This window comes from Pelodiscus sinensis, chromosome 7 (assembly GCF_052426305.1).
Source record: "Pelodiscus sinensis isolate ZL-2025 chromosome 7, ASM5242630v1, whole genome shotgun sequence".
Classification (NCBI taxonomy): domain Eukaryota; kingdom Metazoa; phylum Chordata; order Testudines; family Trionychidae; genus Pelodiscus; species Pelodiscus sinensis.
In genome coordinates, this window is record NC_143058.1 from 14515564 (window position 1) to 14539532 (window position 23969).

General features: G+C 41.0%; 1 protein-coding gene across 8 annotated transcripts in view; it reads right to left on the reverse strand.

Moving 5' to 3' along the window:
- The window catches only part of MARCO (macrophage receptor with collagenous structure), a 268892-nt gene that overhangs the window by 206777 nt on the left and 38146 nt on the right, over positions 1-23969 (reverse strand). The gene's annotated exons all lie outside the window — the stretch shown is intronic.

The following is a 23969-nucleotide window of genomic DNA, read 5'->3' on the forward strand; positions in this document are numbered from 1 at the left end:
GTGCCGGGGTTAGTTAGTCAGTGTTTGCAAAAGACATAGATGAAGTGAGATAAGCAAATTGTGCCACAAGGATGCCCTTTCTCCTCCATTAGTTGGGTTGTAAGTGGGTATGGTTTGAGAACCAGGCTAGGGGAACAGAAACTGAAACCAAGTGGATTGGAGCCAATCACTGAAGGTATGTCTACACTACCACCCTAGTTCGAACTAGGGTGGTTAATGTAGTCATACGAACTTGCAAATGAAGCCCGGGATTTGAATTTCCCGGGCTTCATTTGCATGTTGCTGGGCGCCGCCATTTTTAAATGTCCGCTAGTGCGGACTCCGTGCCCGCGGCTACACGCGGCATGAACTAGATAGTTCAGACAAGGCTTCCTATTCTGAACTATCTGTATGCCTCGTGGAACGGGCACGGAGTCCGAACTAACGGACATTTAAAAATGGCGGCGCCCGGCAACATGCAAATGAAGCCCGGGAAATTCAAATCCTGGGCTTCATTTGCAAGTTTGTATGACACATTAACCACCCTAGTTCAAAGTAGGGTGGTAGTGTAGACATACCCTTAGATATTTGTGACAATGTAATCTCATGCCTTTGGACACCCTCGATGCTGCAGTAAGTATGTGTCTTTCTAGGGCATTTAAACTGATCTGTAATCATTGTTTATTATTCATATTATTGTAGCACCCAGGAGTTCTAGTCATGGCCCCGGGCTCCAGTGTTCCAGGGGCTGTACAAACATAGAACATAAAGACTGTTTCTGCCACTAAGAGGTTAAAAATCTACAATGTGCCTGAAGCTTCATGCCAAAATTTTTAAAAATCAATTATTAGCTAATAAAACTATGAAGGGGGTGATTCCTTTGATCTTGTCATGACTACTAAGATTTTAATGCTAGTCATTAAAGGCTGATCCAAAGCCCACTGAAATCAAATGAACATAACATAAGAACAGCCATACTGGCTCATACTAAAGGTCCATTTAGCCCAGTATCCAGTCTTCTGACAGTGGCTAATGCCAGATGTTCCAGAGGGAATGAACAGAACAGGAAATAATCAAGTGATCCCTCCCATCACCCATTCCCAACTTTTGAAAAACAGAGGCTGGGGACACCATTCCTACCCATCCTGGCTAATAGCTACTGATGGACCTAGCTCCATGAATTTATCTAGCTCTTTTTTTTGAACCCTGTTAAAGTCCTAGGGTATGTCTACACTACAAAGTTAATTCGAAATAACAGCCGTTATTTCGAATTAACTTTAATAGCATATACACAGGCAAACTGCTATTTTGAAATAAATTTGAAATAGTGGAGCCCTTATTTTGAATTTGGTAAACCTCATTCTATGAGGAGTAACACCAAATTCAAAATAGCTATTTGGAATTAAGTGCTGTGTAGACACTTAATTCGAAATAGGGGGCCTCCTGCCCTTCTCAGGGAGCCCTGGTGGCCACTCTGGGCACAACCAGAAAAGCTTACTCTCCTCTCCCTCAGCCCTGGAGCTATTAAAGGGTTAGACCCTGGCCACAGTGCCTGTGCCAGCTCCAAGCCTGCCAGCCCAGAGCCAGCAATGGGCACTGGGGCCCCGACCCAGTGGCTTCAATACATGAGCCAGCAAGCCACTGGCAGCCAGCCCTCCACCACTCCCCAGGAGCAGTCTGCCAGCTCCCAGAAGCCTGACAGGGGCTGGAGAAGGCCGGCACCTTCCTGGTCCAGGGTGGAGATCATGGACCTTATTCAGGTTTGGGAGGGATGTCTCCAATGTCCATGATCTCTGCACTAGATGGCAGAATGTGGCCGTCTATGGCAGGATAGCTGCCAGCCTTGCCACCAAAGGCCCCATGTGAACCCAGGAACAGGTTAGCATGAAAGTCAAGTTGGTCCGGCAAGACCCCCAACCCTGAGCTTCCCCTGCCCCTTCTTCTCCTTGCTTCCCCCTTCCAGCTCCCTCTTCCCAGGTTTCTTCCTCCCCTCTCCCATCCTCTCTCTTCCCCTCTTCCACCTTCTTTTCCCAGTCTCCCCAGAGGTTCATTCCCCCGCCCCCCCAGTTTTGTTCAATAAACCCAGTTTCTGTTTTTGAACATACGTGTCTTTCATTTGACATCAGGAAGGGGGGCTAGGGAGGGGTAAGTGGAAGGATGTGAGGGAGGAATGGGCACGAGCCCCCAGTGGGGAGGACCGGGGAGGCTCTGAGGGCTCCTTGGGGTGGATGCTCTCCCACAGGGCCTCCTGGATCCTGACAGTCCCACGATGGACCCCCGGATGGCAGCCTGCAGCAAGTGCAGCTGGGCTGATGGCTACGACCCCATGAGATGCACTGGCATGCCCAGGGGCAGCTCTGGCTCCATGTGGTCGAGTGCTGTGGTGTCCCGAGTGAGGGCACTCAGGGCACTCCAAGACAGGACTGCTTTGCTGTCCCTCATCGAGGTAAACAAGCAAGCGGGGAACCCTGAGAACTGTCTGTCCAGGGTGGGGGTAGGGTCACACACTAAGGCTGTGTCTAGACTGCAGGGTTTTTTAAAAAAAGTAGCCTTTTTTTGAAAAAACTTCACCTGCATCTAGACTACAGCTGCATTCCTTCAAAATTAAATAAAAAGAATGCGGCTTTTCTTTCGACGGCGGTACTCCTCATTTCATGAGGAAGAACGCCTTTTTTCGAACGTGCTCTTTTGAAAAAAGGCATTCTTGAAAGCAAACAGGGCTTTTTTGAAAGAGAGCATCCAGACTGTCTGGGTGCTCTCTTTCGAAAAAGAAGCTCACATTTCGAAAGAAGTGATTGCAGTCTAGATGCTCTTTTTCGAAAGAAGCTTTTTCGAAAGTATCTTTCAAAAAAGCTTCTTTTGAAAGAGACTTGCAGTCTAGATGTAGCCCAAGTCCTAACCTGGTGCCCTGCCGGCACTGGTACCGGCCAGCCTTAACTTCAGTTCAGGGTCCACTCAGTGTGGACGTGCTATTTCGAAATAGCAAAATGCTATTTCGAAATAGTTTTTGTGTATAGATGCATTATTTTAAATTAGCTTAATTTGAATTAACTATTTCGAATTAACTTAATTCGAAATAGCACTGTAATGTAGACATACCCCTAGTCTTCACCACATCCTCTGTCAAGGAATTCCACAGGTTCACTGTGCGTTGGATGAAGAAATGCTTCCTTTTGTTTGTTTTAAACCTGTTACTTATTAATTCCACTTGGTGACCTCCCCCAGTTCTTTTGTTATGGGAACAAGTAAATAATTTTTCCTAATTCACTTTCTCCACACCAGTCTCTGTCATACCCTCCCTAGTCTCATTTCTAAGATGAAAAGTTCCAGTCTTATTAATCTCTCCTCATATGGCAGCCATTCCAAACCATATAACCGAATATATGGGGCATTTAAAAAAAATCTTACCCAAGAGAAGGAAATTACATTTTAATGCAATATTTTGACATTGATCACAGATGACAAAATAAATTATGGAAAATATACTTTTTATTTATTTGGTTATCTATATTTGTTGTATATACATATATACAAAATAAAAAAAATGTCTTCTAAGATCAGGAGAAAAGTTATATGTATCACAATTAGGTGCTATTTCAGTCTAGCTGTGTAATCCAGGTTAGAGTAACTTTCTAGTATTCAAGACTGTGTCTCTTTGACTGTAGTATTGATAAAACTTCACAGATTACTTATATAATAATTCTTTTACTTCTAGAGAGCCTTCCATCAAAGTATTTCCAAGCACTTTATAAACATTAATTAATTAAAATGGGAAACGCCACTGTGAAATGAGTGGTATTATACCCATTTAACAGACTCATGTGACGTATCCAATGTCAAACAGAGAGTCAGCGGCAAAATCAGTAGAGCTCAGAAACCCTTTTAATTCCCTGCTTTAGCTTTTAGGCACAACCTTTCACTAGGACACAGTATCCTCTATTGACAGTGATTGTAGGTCACTCAGATTTATCTGGGTACAGTAGCTGCTGTATCGATATCATCTGCATTGTCCTAGTTTACAAGATCTACAAAGTCTAGTTTTAAGGAGATAAATTCACATTCAAAGACGTTCCCAACACCATTAAAAATACTACTGGCTACCAGTTTCAGTAGATCTTTTCTCACTTTATTCAGGTTGTACAATATTCCATTTCATAACATTTGTATTGTAAAGATCTAAAACTGTGGAGAATGACATTAAGTAATTCTTTATTACCTCTGCTGGCCTATTAAAATAAATTAGAATATCCCTTCCCCTATTATTTCAAGGAAGCAAGCACTTGGATATCTTTTGGAATAATTGCTTCAGTGTCTAAGGCTTATCCTGAAACTGCTGTTTTGCAAATTAGGCATTTATAAAATCTATCAATGAGAAGCTTTTCTACAATAACCATCACCATGGAATCTAACTGCTATATAGGTTTTGGAGTTAAAGAGAACCTTCTGTTGCATAATCTGGATAAAGCACTTTTTCCATCAGTTTTACTGGCACCCGTATGATGAAGACAGATGTCAGATTGTATTGAGTTTATCCAGGTAGTAATTCCCAAATTATTAACATTGGTGATTTATTACAATGACAACTGAGAAAACACATCACTTAGAATTTATGAGGAGGTAATTCTGCTTTTCGGCGCCATTGTAATGAATCACCATTTTCTCTCCTTTTCTTGATCTAATTTTCAAAGTCCTACACCAGTAGAAAATATTACAATGAGGCTTGTTCTAATTATCTCCTATTTTCCCCTAATTTCTAGAAAAAGACATCTACTCTTGAATGGGAAGAGGGATTAATGATATGACTATAAAAATATTACTGAAATCCACATTAATTATTAGCTGTGTGGACTTCGGAAAGTTTTTGACGTATTCATTTTCACTCAATAAGGTCTTTTAAAATTTATACAGATGTGCCGTTCACAGTTGACCCTAGCTAGACACATCTACCGTGTTAAAAATGACAATATCCTCTATTATAATCTGTAATACTTTCCCTAAATAATGCTTAGGTGACCAGTGGGTGTTCATGGTTCTGGATCATCAGTAATGTAAATGTAAGGGATTATTAAAGCTCAGCCTGTGTAAATCATAAATCTTTTTAGTATTTTAAAAATGAACTTAACTTTATAGAAATGACAAAGACCCTGCTAAAAAGGGGATGTATGTACATTGGCAAGTAAGCTGAAGTACCAATAGGACATCATATTAACAACTGTTTTTACTGTATTTAAAGACAACATTCAAGTCTCAGTGTAATCAGACCTAATTTTAACTGAATCCAGGCTTACATCAGAGGTTGAATTTTGTCCCCTACCTCATGTTGTCCAAATTAGATAGTTTTTTAACTGAAATTTTTTGGCTTTGTGACACAATAATACAGTCATGTAGATGCAAATTTTATGCACACATGATTCACCGTGAGTATGCATGTGCTCTTAATAAAAGCCTCTGAGACAGCATCTCCACGCTCTAAGTCCTCCTCTGACGCCCTGCCGGCACTGCTTCCGGCCATCCTTAAGCCCGGTTCAGGGTCCACTTAATGTGGACATGCTAGTTCGAATTAGCAAAACGCTAATTCAAACTAGTTTTTTAGTCTGGATCCGTTCGAATTAGCTTAGTTCGAATTAACTAATTCGAACTAAGTTAGTTGGAATTAACGTTGTAGTGTAGACATACCCTATCTTATTTGTTACTGGCCAAAGCCTATAGTTTTCTTAATTTCACTTGAGATGAATTTCAATTCTTTTAAAGGATGCTTTTTTGAGCTTGAATAAACTTTTGTACCTTATAATTCGATTACGTCTGTAGTGATATTTTTGTTACTTTTTTCTTTTAAGCACTGATAGAGGCACACTGATTAGTTTTTTCCTAAGCCAACTCCAAGCTGATGTTTTGGATTTTAATTTCCTAACTTTTCCCTTTTAGGCAAGTAGCAGACCCACTGATTTGGTTGCCTAATGCATCCTGTCTCTCTGCACACAGTATATGTCATTTGAAAACTTCTTATGTCTGCTTGAAGATGAGGCATTCGATGTGGACCTGTCATGTGGTAACAGTACCATAGAAATGAGGATAAAAAAATTACCTAATCAATGTGTTAAAATAATCACTTCAAATATTTTCATACACCTGTTAGTTTAATGACTCTTTATGTTATTGCATGACATAAAATTGGATTTCTTTACATTCTCAATGCATCACAACAATCTAAAGGCTAAAATCAAATTTATTAATAAATTTGTACTGGTTTCATTGAAATGTAATAGTGCTGGTGACCTTTACAGTCAAGATCATCATCACTGTCAACTTGTTCATCACTTTGTTCTCTATCAAGAATGCCTGGGTTACCGGAATCTTCATAGCCTTGTATACAGTGCTGTTCCAGGAAGATGGTTCTGACTACAGATTCATTTGATTGTGCGGTGACCCCTGGTGTGTGGGGTAGGCACAAATAATGTCTTGTAGAAGCTTGGATGCCATTGGACCCTTGAAAAATACAGGAAGAGGTCATTCATCTTTTTTCATCCATGTAGCAATGGTTATCCAATATCTGATTTACCTATGTGAGAACATACCCACATTTTTTGTTTCTGAAATGCTCTTTTGATGTACTCTTCCAAACTGTCTCCACGGGTGGAAGTTTGGCTGGTGGCTTGCTCTTTTTGATGCCTAGATTGAAGTACAAGCAATTCAGGTATCTGTGGGTCTCCTTTCCTTCTCTCTATAGTCATATAACACTGCTACTGTCTTCCTTGTTTGAGAAATTTTGACATGTCTGTCACTCTCTTCACATTTAACAAGACCTCTGAAGAAGTAAGCTCCCTTTGTGTTGACAACATGAACCACAGAATTGTTACCAGTACCAAACAGGGATGACACATTCTGTTAATGTGTATACAAAAGCACACGTGTCACAGAAGTCAGAAGTGAGTACATCATAAATTACATGTACACGTTTGAAGACACATTTCTCATTTAAGCTGTTAATGGTGCCTGTTTCAGTCACATCTTATCCATTTGTTTCATTTTTGGAAAGCAGTGAACGGCAAGGACCAAAACATTTGCATCAGCTGACCCAATTAATATGGCTCCTTTGACACCAAGGGACCGAAAAGCCATACTGGCACATACAACATGCAGGAGCATGTTCGTAACTGTTGCCTCCTAAGTCCTGTACAAGTCTTGGGCTATTTCAACACCTCTACTGGTGACAGAATTTTTCCTCCTCACCCTTGGAAAAGCATCAAGCCAGAAAGAGTGTTTGTGTTGGGTATATTCCTACACTTTCAGGTTCTTTTTGAACCATATATTCACCAAGAAATTTTACAAGTGATTGGATGCCACATTCTGAAACTTTTCCCATGAATTCACAAGGCTTCCACCAATCACCTGTCTATGTCTGTCTAGCACTGTCTTTCTGTAATTCTCACAGAGTTGCTGTCATCATATCTGTATCTGCTTACAGATTTAGCTTTGTCAAAACCTTGTAGGACCTATTTCAAGTCCTTGTCTTCAGTCTTCATTCCCACGGCCACTCTAATATATATGGCGGTGTCTTTGTTGCATGCTCATAGCTCAGAAATCCTTTTAATTTGAGCTTCCAACTGACACCCTAATTAAGCTTTGTCTGTTCTTCAGTTGTTCCATTAGCATGGAAAAGGGATATAGGGCATAGGTCCTATTGGGTAACTAAAACCAGTTGCCTTGAAACATCATCACGGCAACTGGCTAAGGCAGGGCTCTGTGGAAAACAATTTCTGGCCTTATAGCTATTGCGATTGTTCCTGCCTTCCCAGAATTACATCTGGGCTATGTACATAATACAGATTAGGGTGGTATTTGTTATATTGCTCCAGAACAAATGAGTCACCCCCTTGAGCGATGTTAAGTTACATTGATTATGATTACTGTTGCTTAGCAGCTCAACCACCAAATGTTGTGAATCAATCCATTGGTGATCACAGCACCCATGCAAAACTAGCTTCTCTTCCAGAACAAGTTGTTTCAGGAAGCAGTAAGTTATGACACCAATACATTATTTCTGCAGACTATGCCCTGAGATGAAGTTCAGCTAGTTTATAGCATGGTACTTAAAGTCACTCATGATTGCTCTAGTGCATTTAGTTGCTCTCCGTGATTTCTCCCAATGACCTGAATTTACCACTGTAGTTCTCATCTGAAGGCTTCTATTACAAGCCATGCTAGTACTCTTTGTATTTTCATGAACTGGCAATTTTATCCATGCAGTTTATACCTATTCATGTGTGCCATTCAAAAACTGTGTTTTGACAATCTATGAAATCCTGTACCTATACAATAGGACATAACACTCCCCACTTCTCTTTTATGGTATTTTGTTCACTGTTCTTATTCCATCTCACTTCTGAAAGACCTAATATAACAAGACCAGACATTTCAAGACACTCTCTTTTGCTTTCAGATTTCTTGCACAGATGTATAGGTATCGCATTCTGGTAGTCAGAAGCACTCCAGTGGCACAGTGACTCTCTACCAGGGGACGTCAAAATTGTTTGGTGCAGTTTACAAAGTCAGCACCTCTCCTGATCAGATTTAAATGCTTCTTTCCACAACAGCAACCCCAAAGGAAAAGAACAGGAACAATGACCTCCCCTGAGCTGAATTCCCAGCTCGGGTGTATTTCCATCCCCCAGACACAATAGATGCAAACTGCCTCCAAGTCAAATTTGGCCCTTTATTGGTAAAGATCTGTGAATGCTTTTAGAAGCTATTGCTCTCCTCATCCAACTCTTGTTTTACCAGGTGCAACCTTCAATAGAGAGTTTTATCCTATATTGCCACATGCACTAGAACTTCTGCTGTGCCTAGCAGATTTGAGTACTTTTCAGCATCTCCAAACTTCCAGAAAAGGGCAACAAAATATTGTTGGTTGTAGGTATGGAAAAGCTTTTATATGAGGTGGGGACTATTTATCTTAGAAAAAAGCCAAACAAGGGAGAGAGGGGTAAGGCGGAGGTCTATACAATCATGAATGGACTGGAGAAAGTGAATAAGGGAGTGTTATTTACCCCTTCACATAACACAAGAAACAGGAGTCCTGGGCCACCCCTTCCAATATGCAAAATATGCTGCTACATAGGGCTCCATGAAATTTGGGACATCCAAATTTCATGGTGCCCTAGGCAGCAGCATGGTACAGCAGAACCGGCACTAACTGCAGCAGCCAGCTCCAACCCCCATCTGCGTTCCCTGCAGGCTGCAACCAGCAGGGTCATCCGTAGATGGTGTGGGGTCCAGGACAACCTCCTGCCCCCTCCCCGCTCTGCCCTTGCCCTGTCCTCACTCTACCCCTTCTCCTAAGCCCATATCCCTGTTCTTCCCTACCCTGCCTCTTCCTGACCCGGAACCAAACTTCATAGTCTTTAAGGGCAAGGCAAAGGGAATAAAAGTGGCCCATTTCATTGTAAAATGTCTTCCCCTTAACTTATATAGCCCTCGCTTTATTTTGTTACTTATGATTTGTAGCAATGTATTTCTGTGATACCTAAATGTACCCAAAATAGGACCTACTCACTTCCAGTTCCATTTCCAGCAAATCCAGAAGACTTAAGAGTCTGATTTCTCACATTGAGACCCATTACTTTGATTTGGTTATAATTATCTGTCCCATTTTGTTGTACAGGCAGTCCCCGGGTTACATGGATTCGACTTACATCGAATCCCTACTTACAAATGGGATGAGGCAACCCCGCACTAGCTGCTTCCCCCCAGCAGACCAGGGAGACGCGGAGCGGCTTTTCTCAGCAGACACCTCAGCTTGAGAATAAAGGACTGAGGGAAGTGAGGTGTGGGAGAATAAAACTGAGCTCTGGAGAAATGTTTGGCTAGAGTTTCCCCTACAGTATGTACCAGTTCCGACTTACATACAAATTCAACTTAAGAACAAACCTACAGTCCCTATCTTGTACATAACCCGGGGACTGCCTGTATAACTCTCAGCCCTTTTCGCATATTTATAAGACAATGGCCAGCAAAGAATGAGAAAATTCCATTCCAAACTCTTTAATTGAATAGCTATCACAACAGGAGAATGAAATCACTTAATAGTTTAAAATCTACTATTCTCATTCATTATTTGCATTGCAGTAATATCCAGAAGCTCGTATCCAAGGGTATGGCAAGACTACAGGCTTTTGTCGACAGACTACATCCAGTTCTGTCGACAAAGCAAGCCGCTTTGTCAACATGAGAGTGTAGAAGCAAAGGACAGTGTAGATGCAATAACGCCTTCTGTTGACAGAACTCTGTTGACAAAAGGCGTTATTCCTCTTAGAATGAGGTTTACCACCGTGGACAAAACTGCCAAGTTCTGTCGACGTTATGTCGACAGAACTCTGCAGTAGTGTAGATGCAGGTATAGTTTTGTCGACAAAAGACTACTTTTGTTGACAAAACTCTGTAGTCTAGACACACCCTAGGATCCTACTGGGCTACCCACCATGCAAACACAAAATAAGGATGGAGTCTCTGCCCCAAAATGTTATGATATTCATTTTCTCACCTTATGTGTATCTTTCTGTTCCTACTTTGTATTCCATTTTCAACACTATACAGAAGCAGTAATTAATTACCCACAACAAGTAAATGATATCACATGAAATTAAAAGTAGGAGCACAAACAGGGCTTGTCTTCACTACATGGTGGATCAACATTGCAGTGATCGATCCACTGGTAGTTGATATGTCACATCTGCTTAGACTCAATAAATTGACCTCCGAGCATTCTCCTCTCAACTCTCATAGGGTATGTCTACACTACCACCCTAGTTCGAACTAGGGTGGTAATGTAGACATACCGCACTTGCAAATGAAGCCCGGGATTTGAATTTCCCGGGCTTCATTTGCATAAGCCGGCGAACGCCATTTTTAAATGCCGGCTCGTTCGAACCCCGTGCCGTGCGGCTACACGCGGCACGGGCTAGATAGTTCGAACTAGCAAGCCGTCCGCACTATCTGTACACCTCGTTCCCCAAAAGCTCATGTTACACTCTCTCTCTTTTTCTAGGTTAGTCTCTATAAGGGTATGTCTAAACTATACCCCTCTGCCGACAGAGGGATGTAGATTAGGCACATAACTATTGCAAATGAAGAGGGGATATAAATATCCCATGCTTCATTAGAATAGAAATGGCTGCTGCTTTTTGCTGATGCAGCACTTTGTTGGCAAAAAGCAGCAGTCTAGACAGGGATCCATTGACAAGGAAAGCCTTTTCCGACCGAGCCTGTAAACCTCATTGCACGAGGGATAAGGGATCGGTCAGAAAAGGCTTTCCTTGTCGACTGATCCCCGTCTAGACTGCCGCCTTTTGCCGGCAAAGTGCCGCGTTGGCAAAAAGCGGCAGCCATTTCTATTCAAATGAAGTTTGGGATATTTAAATCCCCACTTCATTTGCAATAGAGATGTGCCTAATCTACATCCCTTTGTCAGCAGAAGGGTGCAGTTTAGACACACCCTAAGGTGCCACTGGACTACTTGTTGTTTTTAAAGTTACAAACTAACACGGCTACCTCTCTGAGTCTTTAAGTAGGACACTGATATGCATTTTGTAATCCACTACAAAGACTAGCAGAAAAGATTCACTCACACTTACTCACACAACACTCACACCCTTCACCCACACAACAGGAAGCAACATAGATTCTTAACTATTCAGCTTGTTTATGAAAAGGAGCTTTAGTACTTTATACCTAAAAGACCAGCGAGGTTTCATGGTTATAATTAAGGGCATATTTTGACCCTCCTCCATTTGTTTAGTCCATTGCAGATTAAGCCCATTTTGTTACCTGCCCATCAAAAGTCTTTTCTTACATTTCCCTTTCATTTTGGTAATCTACTCTATTCATACTTCCCTGAATTAATACATTTCACACTTTGATTCTTATTTCAGACTCTTGTGCCTGCCCTACAGAGTGTCTTGTAAAGTCAGCCACCACGCACATGCAAGCAAGCACGAGAACCATTTTCACAACACAGGCAGATGTGGGTGTCTAAGAATTTGAGACAAGCATCTGGACCCACATGGAGTCACTGAGCCTGATTCTCCAGTGCCTTGTGCTGGTCATAAATGATGGTATAAGCAGTGAAGCAGTGTAGGCTCAGGTGTAACAATGTCTCCAATAGGATTCTACAAGGGGGAAAATAAAATCACATCTAAAAGGAAAAGGAGATCTAGCTTCTCTGATGTATGTTGAATAATCTTCCCCTCATGTTTCATTATTATTTTTTCGTATTTCATTATTATTTATTACAGAATCTAGATCATGTTGTGCTAGGAGGTCAACAAAATATAGAGGGGCACAGCCCTGTCCCCAAAGACCTTACAATCATAAAAAAGCTGGGAAAAGACAGACAAAGTATGGAGCAAAGGTGTACAATATACAGGCAAAGGGAACAGGAAAATGTTGGTCACATGGCATTGTGTGAAGGCACTTCTTTATATCATTTTACATACATGACAGAGGATGGGATACATGCAGTTTGACTTGTGGACACACAAGGCTGCATCTTGTGAGTGAAATTATTGGTGGGTCTTGTTTGATGCCTGTGCCTGAGTACCTCGGGCCACTTTTATTGTTGAATGAGTTACGTTATTTCTGAAATAATGTAAATAAGATGGAGGGAGAATCTACAGTACAAATATTGGCCTAAAATCATTCCTGATTTAAAATGATTGATTTCAAGTTTACACAGAGAAATTTAAAGCCTGACACTTAGCTATCAAACAGATGAAATTTTGTGTGAGTCTCATGTTCTAGTTTTTTAAAGGAGTGGGGAGAGAGAAAGAGAGAGGGAAAGAGACTGACTGATCCTTTCTATAAGGCTTCCCTCCTCCAGATTTGCGTTCCTCATGTTGCTAACTCCATCCTTTACTCAAATATCTTTTTTTTTTTTAGCTTCCAAAGGATATTGCACTTCATTTAGAGTTTCTAAAATGGCCATAAGTCAGCATAAGATTATTTTCCTCTAATGTGCCTGAGCCTCAAGTCTTAACAACCCATCTCACTGCAGCATGGAGGATGCCCTCTCTGCTGTCGCTGATAGCGGTAAGATATTATCCCAGCTCTTTTGTCCACAGTACTGGTGTACTCAACATTCTTGGCACTCTGTATTCTGGGAATCCCCTGCAGCCCTCCTCTATCAGAAAGCACCATATTCTCCACTCTTTGTTGCTGCCATTCCTACTCAAAAGCTCATACTTATCCCTCCCAAGCACATTTGCCACTTCAAATCTATTTCCCCACGGGAAATTTTGCTTTATCGTAACAACCTGTTTGCTTTTCCTGGACTGCAGTACCTTGACCAGGATTTTTATGCTGCCAGGAAAATCTCCTGCTGCTTCAGCGTCACTTTTATTTCTCTATCTGGTGCTCTTGCAAAAATTGCCTGGGAGCACATCTCTTTAATTCCTGCTGTTTTTTTTTTAATCCTTCTGTCTTACATGCCTAACAAATATAGGTCCACTTTGGTTCAGGTATTCACATGCAGCCAGCATTTCTTTACACTTAAATCATCCATGTTAAATGCCCTGCGGCAGAACCATGGACCCTGGCAAAATGCTCTACAAGGCTGTTCTACTCTCTGAGGGTGAGATCCAGCCCCATTGAAGCCCCTGGCAAAACTGTCATTGACTTCAGTGGGACCAGGTGAGTAAATATTAACTTTTACATTTAACCCCTATTGGCAACCTTGGGGAGGGGTGAAATGTTAATGTTATCTTCTGCTGTTTATATCTTACCATTTGGCAGAAATCTTCAGGAAAAGTTTCTCTACTGAGATAAAACAACATGTCCGAAGCTAGTTCACTTCAGCATTTGGTCTGGGTTCCACTTACTTGTTTTATAGATTCCAAAGCCAAAGGGAACCACTTACTAGTCTGACCTCCTGTGTAACACAAGCCATGAAACTCTCCCCAAATAATTCCTAGAGATGATCTTTTAGCTCATCCTCCAATCTTGATTGAAAGACTGTCAATGATGAAGAATCCAGCATGACCCTTGGTAAATAGTCCCAGGAACTAGTTACTCTCCATGTTACACCTTATTTTCACTCTGAATTTGTCTAGCTTCAGCTTCCAGACATTGCAACATGTTATAACTTTCTTTTTTTAAATTCTATTAAAGTGCCCTATTTTAAAAAGAAGTTTAAAATGTATTGGATTAAATTCAAACATTGATCTGCAAAAATTTGCTTTGAATCCCCTATTTTTTGGTGATGATACTCAGAATATTGAAAAAAAAATTCCAGATAAAAGCAGCAAGAAAAGTAAATAGGAAACCTCCTCTCCTCCTCTAGGGATTGATCCCCCTCGGCAGGAATAATTAACTTTACTCTTTAGCTAGCCAGCCAGCTCCAGTCTCAATGGTTTCTGGGCATGGTCTGCTACCAAGCACAGCAGAAATCTCTCTCGTTCAATGTTTTCAGGCCATTTGCCAAACTCTAGTATTGTCAGTGGCCAAGCCCTATCTTAGTGCTCAACTGCCAGGCCTCTCCTTGCAGCCAAATTCCATCTGTCTACAGCCTCACTTGACCCCCTACTTCAACTCCACATTTGTTTCCATCTCTTTCTGAAAATTGTTATTTTTTCCTATTTCATTTCAAACTTGGGATGCGAAGCAGAGTTGTTCCATAGGCTATAACGAGTTTCAGGTCAGGCCCAACGTCTTTGTTTTCTTCAGGGTTCTTCAGTTGCTTCTAGGTCAGCCTCTGTGGTTTGCTACTAAGATCTCTTTTTACTCTCAGTTTTCCGCTGGTAACACACAGAAGCAAGAAAAACATTTTAAAAGGCTAACAATAGAATCACAGAATCATAGAACTGAAAGAGACCTCAGAAGGTCACCAAGTCCAGTCCCCTGCCCCATGCAGGATTAAAATATTTCAGTTTGAATAGCCAAACTCTTTCTATTACAGTCACTAACAGAGCATGGTTTGCAATGATCAGAAGAAATGTTTAAGTGGGTTTCTGAAAATGCTTGGTTCCTATTGAGATGCAAAAAACTCAAAAGAATTGTTGTCAGCTTAAGAACTGCTTCTGTTTCAAATATATGATAGGTACTAAGGCCAAGCTCCTCAAGGCAGATGCATGATAGGATAACGAGTCTTGTGGATAAGGGAGAAGTGGTGGATGTGGTATATCTAGACTGTAGTAAGGCGTTTGAGATGGTCTCGCATGATATTCTTATCAATAAACTAGGCAAATACAACTTAGATGGGGCTACTATAAGGTGGGTGCATAACTGCCTGGATATCCGTACTCAGACAGTAGTTATTAATGGTTCACAATCCTGCTGGAAAGGTATAACAAGTGGGGTTCTGCAGGGGTCTGTTTTGGGACTAGCTCTCTTCAATATCTTCATCAACGATTTAGATATTGGCATAGAAAGTACGCTTATTAAGTTTGCAGATGATACCAAGCTGGGAGGGGCTGCGACTGCCCTGGAGGATAGGGTCATAATTCAAAATGATCTGGACAAACTGGAGAAATGGTCTGAGGTACACTGGATGAAGTTTAATACAGACAAATGCAAAGTGCTCCACTTAGGAAGGAACAATCAGATTCACACATACAGAATGGGAAGCGACTGTCTAGGAAGGAGTACAGCAGAAAGGGCTCTAGGGGTTGTAGTGGACCACAAGCTGAATATGAGTCAGCAGTGTGATGCTGTTGCAAAAAAAGCAAACGTGATTCTGGGATGCATTAACAGGTGTGTTGTGAGCAGACATGAGAAATCATTCTTCTGCTCTATTCTGCGCTGGTTAGGCCTCAGTTGGAGTATTGTGTCCAGTTCTGGGCACCACATTTCAAGAAGGATGTGGAGAAATTGGAGAGGGTCCAGAGAAAGCAACAAGAATGATTAAAGGTCTAGAGAACATGACCTATGAAGGAAGGCTGAAAGAATTGGGTTTGTTTAGTTTAGAAAAGAGAAGACATGATAGCCGTTTTCAAGTATCTAAAAGGGTGTCAGAAGGAGGAGGGAGAAAACTTGTTCATCTTGGCCTCTGAGGATAGAACAAGAAGCAATGGGCTTAAACTGCAGCAAGGGAGGTTTAGGTTGGACATTAGGAAAAAGTTCCTAACTGTCAGGGTAGTCAAACAGTAGAATAAATTGCCCAGGGAGGTTGTGGAATCTCCATCTCTGGAGATATTTAAGAGTACATTAGATAAATGTCTATCAGGGATGGTCTAGACAGTATTTGGTCCTGCCATGAGGGCAGGGGACTGGACTCAATAACCTCTCAAGGTCCCTTCCATTCCTAGTATTCTATGATTCTATGAGTGTTAGGCTCCTAAAAACCTTTGAAGATCGGGGTGGGGGGGATGGGTAGGCTCCTGCAGACCCTTCCAGTCAGTGATGTATTTGCGTGCATTGTTGCAATAAAAGGCAGTGTTAAAGCTGTGGGTATGGCACGAAGTTTTACAGGTGAATTTTAAAAAGTGCTGGCCACACCTCTGAGATGATATAAATCTTAATTGAAGGTCAATGGAGCTATGTAAAATACTGAGGACCTGGCCATAAACATTTAAAAATAAAACAATGAAATATTTTTTCAGCTATGGGCTTGAGAAACCAGAGTCTAAGGGTACGTCTACACAGCACGCTTATTTTGAAATAGCACGTCTACACTATAGGGAAGCCTCAAAATTAGCCCAAGGTGGGCTTCACTAATGTGGGTGTGCTACCTCAATTTAGAACCCCAGGAGGCACTGGGGATGAATTACTTTGAATGGCCCTGGGAAGAGCTATTTCAAAAACAGTAGCAGTGGAGTGTCCACACTACTGCTATTCCAAAAGCACTATTTTGCAATAAGCATTATTTTTATGGAATGAGGTTTACAGATTTCGAAATAAGCCATCTGTCATTTTGAAATTATTTCGAAATAATGGAATTGCTGTGTAGACACTCACATTGTTAATTGGAAATAATGGTCGTTATTTTGAAATAACTGTGCTCTGCAGATGCTCCCCAACAGTCTAAACATTTGGGGTTTGTAAAGCTTTTAAAATCAGATGCAGTTCTGCATTTCTTAAGTCGCCCCTGGCTATACAACAGATTGAAGTTAAAGTGACTTGACTCTGAGTTGGGCCCATCTCAATAAAGATAAATGTAAAGGCTCTCTCCTTTACTGTTGGTCTTTCTTCCACCAGGGAATGATTTGTTTCTGAATGGAAGTATATCTAGCTCACAAATATTCAATTATTACGTATTGGTTTTTTTTTAAAGAACCCAATACAATTGCAAAAAAAGCACGGGTGTTAAATTCCCATCTAATACTTTTCATCTAGCTTGTGTGATACCATGTTAAGAGCAACTAATGAGCTTTTGGTTCCTATTAATGCCTTCTTGGCCTGGAGACTGAAGCAAATGCTATTTGTAGTGATGCCGTTGCTGCATTGGTCTCAGGATATGAGATTCTCAAGGTGGGTGAAGTAATATCTTTGGGCACATCTACACTAGCCCCGTAGTTCGAACTAGGGAGGCTAATGAGGGTGACCAAAATTGCTAATGATAAATATAAATATAAATATCCTGCGCTTGATTAGCATATTCCTGGCCAGTCGCCATTTTGGAAACTGACTAGCCCGAAGTAAATGCCCGCATCTGCACACGGCAGAAAAGTGGAATTCCGAGATAAACCACTTAGTTCGAATTAACTGTTAAACCTCGTGGAATGAGGTTTAACAGTTAATTCAAACTAAGGGTTTTATCTTGGAATTCCGCTTTTCTGCTGCGTTCAGATGTGGGCATTTACTTCGGGCTAGTCAGTTTCCAAAATGGCGACTGGCCAGGAATATGCTAATCAAGCGCGGGATATTTATATTTATTGTTAGCAATTTCGGTCACCCTCATTAGCCTCCCTAGTTGGAACGAGGGGGCTAGTGTAGACGTACCCTTTTATTGGACCCACTTCTGTGGGTGAAAGATACAAGCTTTCAGGCTTGCACAGAGCACTTCTTCAGGAGAAAGTCTGAAAGCGTCATGTCCTATTAATAAAATGAATACCACAACAAAGACCAAACAGGATCTACACACTTTCCTCTTGATTCTTTGAAAATGTCTTTTTAATTTAATGAAAGATAGACGTAGTGTCTTCATATTCCAGGTGGCAGATCTTCAGCATTGCTAACTTGAAATATGAATATCATTGTCACTAGAAACACATGGGGCATTTGTTACACAGAACATACCGCCTGTCACAGCTGAGTTGCAGTGAGCCAGATCCAGTAATCAGAGCCAGAGTCTCCTATAGACAACCACCTAACCTCAAGATGATTCTTACCAACCACCACAGGACATAACACACTAATACCAACCCTGGTACCTTCCCTTGCAACAAACCCCGTTGCCAGCTTTGTCCACATATTCATTCTGCTGATACCATTATTGGACCTAACCAAGTGAGTTATAAGATCAAGAACACATATTCCTGCGCATCCAGAAATATAATCTATGCTATCATGTGCCGAAAGTGTCCGTCTGCTATGTACATTGGACAAACATCTCAGACACTTCGCCAAAGGATTAATGCCCACAAAACAGATATCAGACAAGATCACAAAGAAAAAACAGTTTCTTGCCATTTTAACCAGAAAGGACACTCTCTCAATGACTTAATCACCTGCATTCTGCTACAAAGACCTTTTACATCTGCACTTGAAAGGGAATCCTCTGAACTGTCATTCATGTTAAAATTCGACACTTTCCAAAAAGGACTCAACAAACACTTGAACTATCTCACCCATTACCAAGATAGTTTCCCCAATTATCACCTCTAATACCATTAACTCACAAACATCCCACTCTCCCTACCTCTAATATCATCAATTCACAGACACTTACCTTCCTTCCTTCCCCCCCCCCTGCATCCCCCTCCTGTTCTGCAATGTGATTTGTCCTTTTCATAATTGTTCATTTTTTTTAATTGTATCCTTTGGTATATATGGTTGTGACTACTTTCTTCCACTATTTTATCTGAGGAAGTGGGTCTGGCTCACGAAAGCTCATCATCTAATAAACCATCTTGTTAGTCTTTAAAGTGCTACATTGTCCTTCATTTTGCTTCAGAGTCTGGCCAGGTCAGGATATAAAGAAATCACGGTCAAGGAAACAAACTGGAGGTCCAGAACCACAAGTCAGATGCCAGGAGTCAAGCGAGGCTGGAATGTCAGGAAACCAGGGAGTAGGAGCAGGAAGCACAAGCCAACAGGCCAAAAGAGAGTGGAGCCCAGCTGTCTGGCCATCTTGCTGTTCTCGCTGCTGGTTTATGTAGGGCTCCACCAATTGGACTGCAGGGCAGAACTTCATACTGGGGTTGGGCTTTATAGATGTCTGATAGACTCCTGTCTACAGCCTGCCAGGTGGAGAGTGGTTGCTCCCATAAACTCAACAGATCTGGTTTCAAGACCCATAGGTAATGGTTCATTTAAATTGCGAGCCAAAAAGGAGAGGGACCAGTGGCTTATACTGATCCTCATGGAGTCGGCATGTAGGCCTCAGCCAGTCACACCGACGCTGTAGGCGCACAGTGCACCGACCTTGGTGCATAAGTCTTTGGTGCCGCGTCCTGAAGAGCGGCCTTGGCACCATTCACCAGTGCAGGACGATGGACACAGTCTGATCCCCCTCCAGGAGGTCAAGTAAGGCCCCGGAAGCAGCCCACACTGCACCCAAAGTCATGTGTGATATGACAGCATTATACTTCAGACATTATCCAGTATTTTGTTTGAGTTCCTTGGGCTTTGGACCAGGCCTACACTGAATTACAGGTATGTACAGACCTCTAGACTCTTAACTAGTACCCCTGCACCTCTGGGAGAGCATATGAAATGGGCATTCACTCGGGTACTAAACTATGGATTCAGCAACTCAGAACTAATGACTGGACTTGGATTTTAATGTAACATTTGCCAACTTAAGGCTTCATGGAAGAGAACAGCAGAATTCCTGTACATGCCAGCGGAAGCAAAATGGGGTTGTAGTCCTTAAAATGTGACCAACACTTTCAATAGCTCAAATGTGGACTTTTGTCAATCTCCTCCTCTTTACTGCCCTTCTCCCACCCCACCACACCGAGAAAATGAGAAGGGAGAAGTTTTTACCATAGCTCTGTTGGCACTAGAGAGAATAACTTTGTTCCAGAAAGAGGAGAGAGACTAAAAAGCAGAGATTTATGCACCTGCAAGATCCACAGCTGCTGGACAGGCACTTTACTGCACATGCAGCTCCAGCTGTGACAAACATCAGGATGTTTTGAAAAAGCAGGAAGGACTCTTTTCAGATGACAGAATCCAGCATTTCTGATTTAGCAAAACAAGCATATACATCCCTTGGCATTTCCTGCGGAACACCACACATAGCCTTTGCTGGGCTATGGGGCAGAAATTCAAGGCTTTGCTCTAAATAGAAAAGGTTTTTTAGGGGCTTGTTGTGAAGATGCAAAAAACTCCAAAGTGAAAACAAAACAGCGCAAAACAAAACTGCAGCAAACCTTCTGTGCCTGACTCACTTCTGTGGGGCCCCAAATAGCCACGGCCAGCTGTAACCAGATTTGTTAAATAAGCTTCCGTTACGGCACAAAAACATCTGTTGGAAACCTGAGGTCACTCATAATTCACAACTTCCATACTGTATTTATTGACATTCATCGTTTATTTGTGATTTTCCCCCTCTCAAAGGGCCGCAATCACTAAATTGTCGTTTCAGTTGCATGCCTGTCAAAACAGTTATGTCTGGAAACCTAAAAAGGCCATTAACAGACACGTTGTCTAAGCAGCTTAATGCGGCAGATGTTAATGCAGGAAAAAGCTGGACAATGCACAAGAATTTGTTGCGCACTAACTAGTCCTTGAGTGACACGCTAGGATGTTGTCTGCCATTGTGTCTCCTTGCTCAAAGGTAGTGGCATAATAGTGTGTGATACAACAGTGTTATGAGAAAGCTATCAGCATAAAGGACTACTTTGCTAATTTATGGAGCCTGATATTCAGACAGCTGAATGGATGTCAGTGAGATCATGGGTGACAGGAATTTCTGAGAACCAAACTGAGCTGAGAATAGCATCCATCTATTCCGAATCACCATTTCTTGGTTTCTGGCCAGGAGTAAATCAGGATTGCAAAATGTTATGCATTAATAGCGGAAGCAAACTATTTGAAATATCTCACAGAATTTTTATATAATGAAGCAAAATACAAGCTACAGTATTGCGGTTAAATATGCCTAATGTGTTCATAATTTTGTATAATGGTTTCCAATGTGCCCAACTAGATATTTACTTTCTTGTAACAGTAATTAACCTATTCTCAGATAAATGGAGATGAAAATTAAATACACCATTTCACAGCAATATCTTAACAGCAATATGCAAGTTATATTACCATGAGTAAAAGTTTCAGAACTAATTTGAAGTTCATCTCTGTTCTCTTCTGCAGTTCACTTCAACATTTTTCAAGTCCTATCTCACTAGAGAATAATGTAAGATGGAAAAATATTTGTAAATTACCCATTATGCTCCCATTGGCAGTGGCAAAGACATTTAAAAAGAAGATCTTTAAAACATGATTTCAGCAATAATTATGGCAATAATGTAGCTTATAATGTGACATATCAGAAATTTTGCTGCAGTTTTTAAATATATAAAAGAAGTTTACCAGAGGTCAGATGGAAAAAGAAGAAAAATGACAAACGGAATTGCACACATTGTATTTCCTGATTTTCTTCTTCTTCTCAAAGCCACTTCCTGATCTGCACTGGTCACAAAAAGAGTGGTGCTGATGAGTAGAGGCATGAGATGAATAATTAAAAAAAAATCTAAGATCAAGGCCTAAGACAGAACTACCAGTAAAAGGATAAAGTAACTGTGTGTTGTTGCGTGTAAGCATTTTTGAGAGAGTGGGGGAAGAGGAGATAAGTGGAAAAACAGCAACAAGCCTGTGAAGTCATTTCAGTTTCTATTTTTAGCAAAAAGAAATTAAAAGCAATCACCCTAGTACATCATATCTTGATTTTCAAATGAGAATGCAAAGGATATATGTGTAGCTATTTCAAAAATCCATTCTCTTCCTCTACTTTCTTAACATTATTCAGGGCTATTATGTATATATCGGAAGACTGAGCTTCAAGTAAACATGACATTGGTTAGAAATTATGTAACTATCAAATGGGAAGAGGAGATTATATCAAGGTAGCTGGTGCTGGGAAGTTTTTTTGGGGGGTTATTGAAGACCATGTAGGGCCACTGCCATGCATAGCCTATTTGTATGAAGATTCACAGCAGGTTGCTCTAAGTTGCTGGTGTCCTCTGCAAATCATCCGGACAGCTGGGACCATGAAATTCACCCAGATCCAAAAACAGGTGACCCCCAGCAAACCTTTGTGCCCTCTAAGGCCATGTGTGCAGACCACTTCAAATCTTGCACTTGTTTTGCCACTGTGGAATGAAAAAAATGCTCTCGTCAAATGGACATGAGGTTTTCAGGTGCTCTTCATAGAAAAGTGAGTCTGGGTGGTTGCATTTTAACAACACAATAACATATTTTCCACAGCTTTCAACTTTCATTTTTTGTAAAACGAATAAAGCAAAAGCAGATTTGACCTAAACTTGTGTTTCAAAAGCCAGAATAAGAACATGTATTCGGTGCCATCATTTAAAGTAAACCGCTTTGCTAATCTAAGACAGGTGTCCCGAGGTGTTAACATTAAGTCTTCCAGTGGAAAAGTGGGTGCAAAGTTAAACCACATGTACTACTTATAAATAAGTGAGGTGTGATTAGGCAAGCTTAAAAAAACAATTTGAAGGGAAAAGCACTGATGCTTATATACTTGTGTTGTAAAGTGTGGGCTGCGTTTAACCCTTTGCCAGGTGGATCGCTCTGTGGAAATCTAAAGGGCAAAAGGTTATGTTGAGCTCATTTACTGTGGACAGCTTTTAAATCAAAGTGATAATATGGACATTCCATAAGGTGATGTGTTCCACTAATATTTCCCTGTTCATAAGTTTTGCTAATAACCTTATTCAAGGCCAAGAACTTGCTGCTTTTAAAGTAATATTTGTAAGAGGAGCTGAAAAACTAGTCATGTTTGGACAGCTCCAGTTAAAAACAAGTATCATTTGCATGAATAATCTCTGATCATTATAACTTTATGTATCAGATGTATTATCATTCTCACCAGTGAAAATCGAGGGTAGCTCCATTGACTTCACAATAATTGCTCTGACCCCTTTTCTTTGAAGGTGCTAGATAAAAATCTTCAAAGCAAAAAACTGCTGACTGCTTAAGAATGCCTAAAATATGGAATGAAGTGCATAATCCATCCAGCAGTCAACTCAACACAGTTATACACAGTGCTAGAGTTTTTGCTTTTCGCCTTGTATATTCATTTACATTTATCCAGGGTAGTTATAAAATGTTGCCAGGTTAGTATGGCAGCATTTTAGACACACTTTACACAAGTTGCCAGAATCACACCCTATGTGTCACTAAACAATGAAACTGATGGACTTTTTTTTCCTGAACTGCAAAAGGGATAGAAGATCTTTCTTGCATTTGAATATGTCACTTAATATTGAATAATTCTTCCAGAAAGCTACTCACAAGATACGGAAGCAATTATTTCTGTGGAAATTTACTTGGATCTTACGTTGCCAATGTTCAGAAAGATGGCAGGAAAACGGATTTAAACAAACAAACAAACAAACAAACTTCAAACAGCTATTGCAGATGTCCATGATTTATAAGTTTACAATCTATACTCTCCAAGGCTCAAGCCATGTTCCAGTAGAATCTTTGTTAACAGAACCGTGGAAAATTAGTGCTGTAATTTCAGTGTGTGGTTTGGGAAATGAACCTCCATCTTTCTAAATATTACTTTTTTACAAACTTCACTCACCCCAAGGGGAAACTGAGGCACCAATAATGTACATGGTTTGCCCACAGTCCTGTGGCTAAACAGT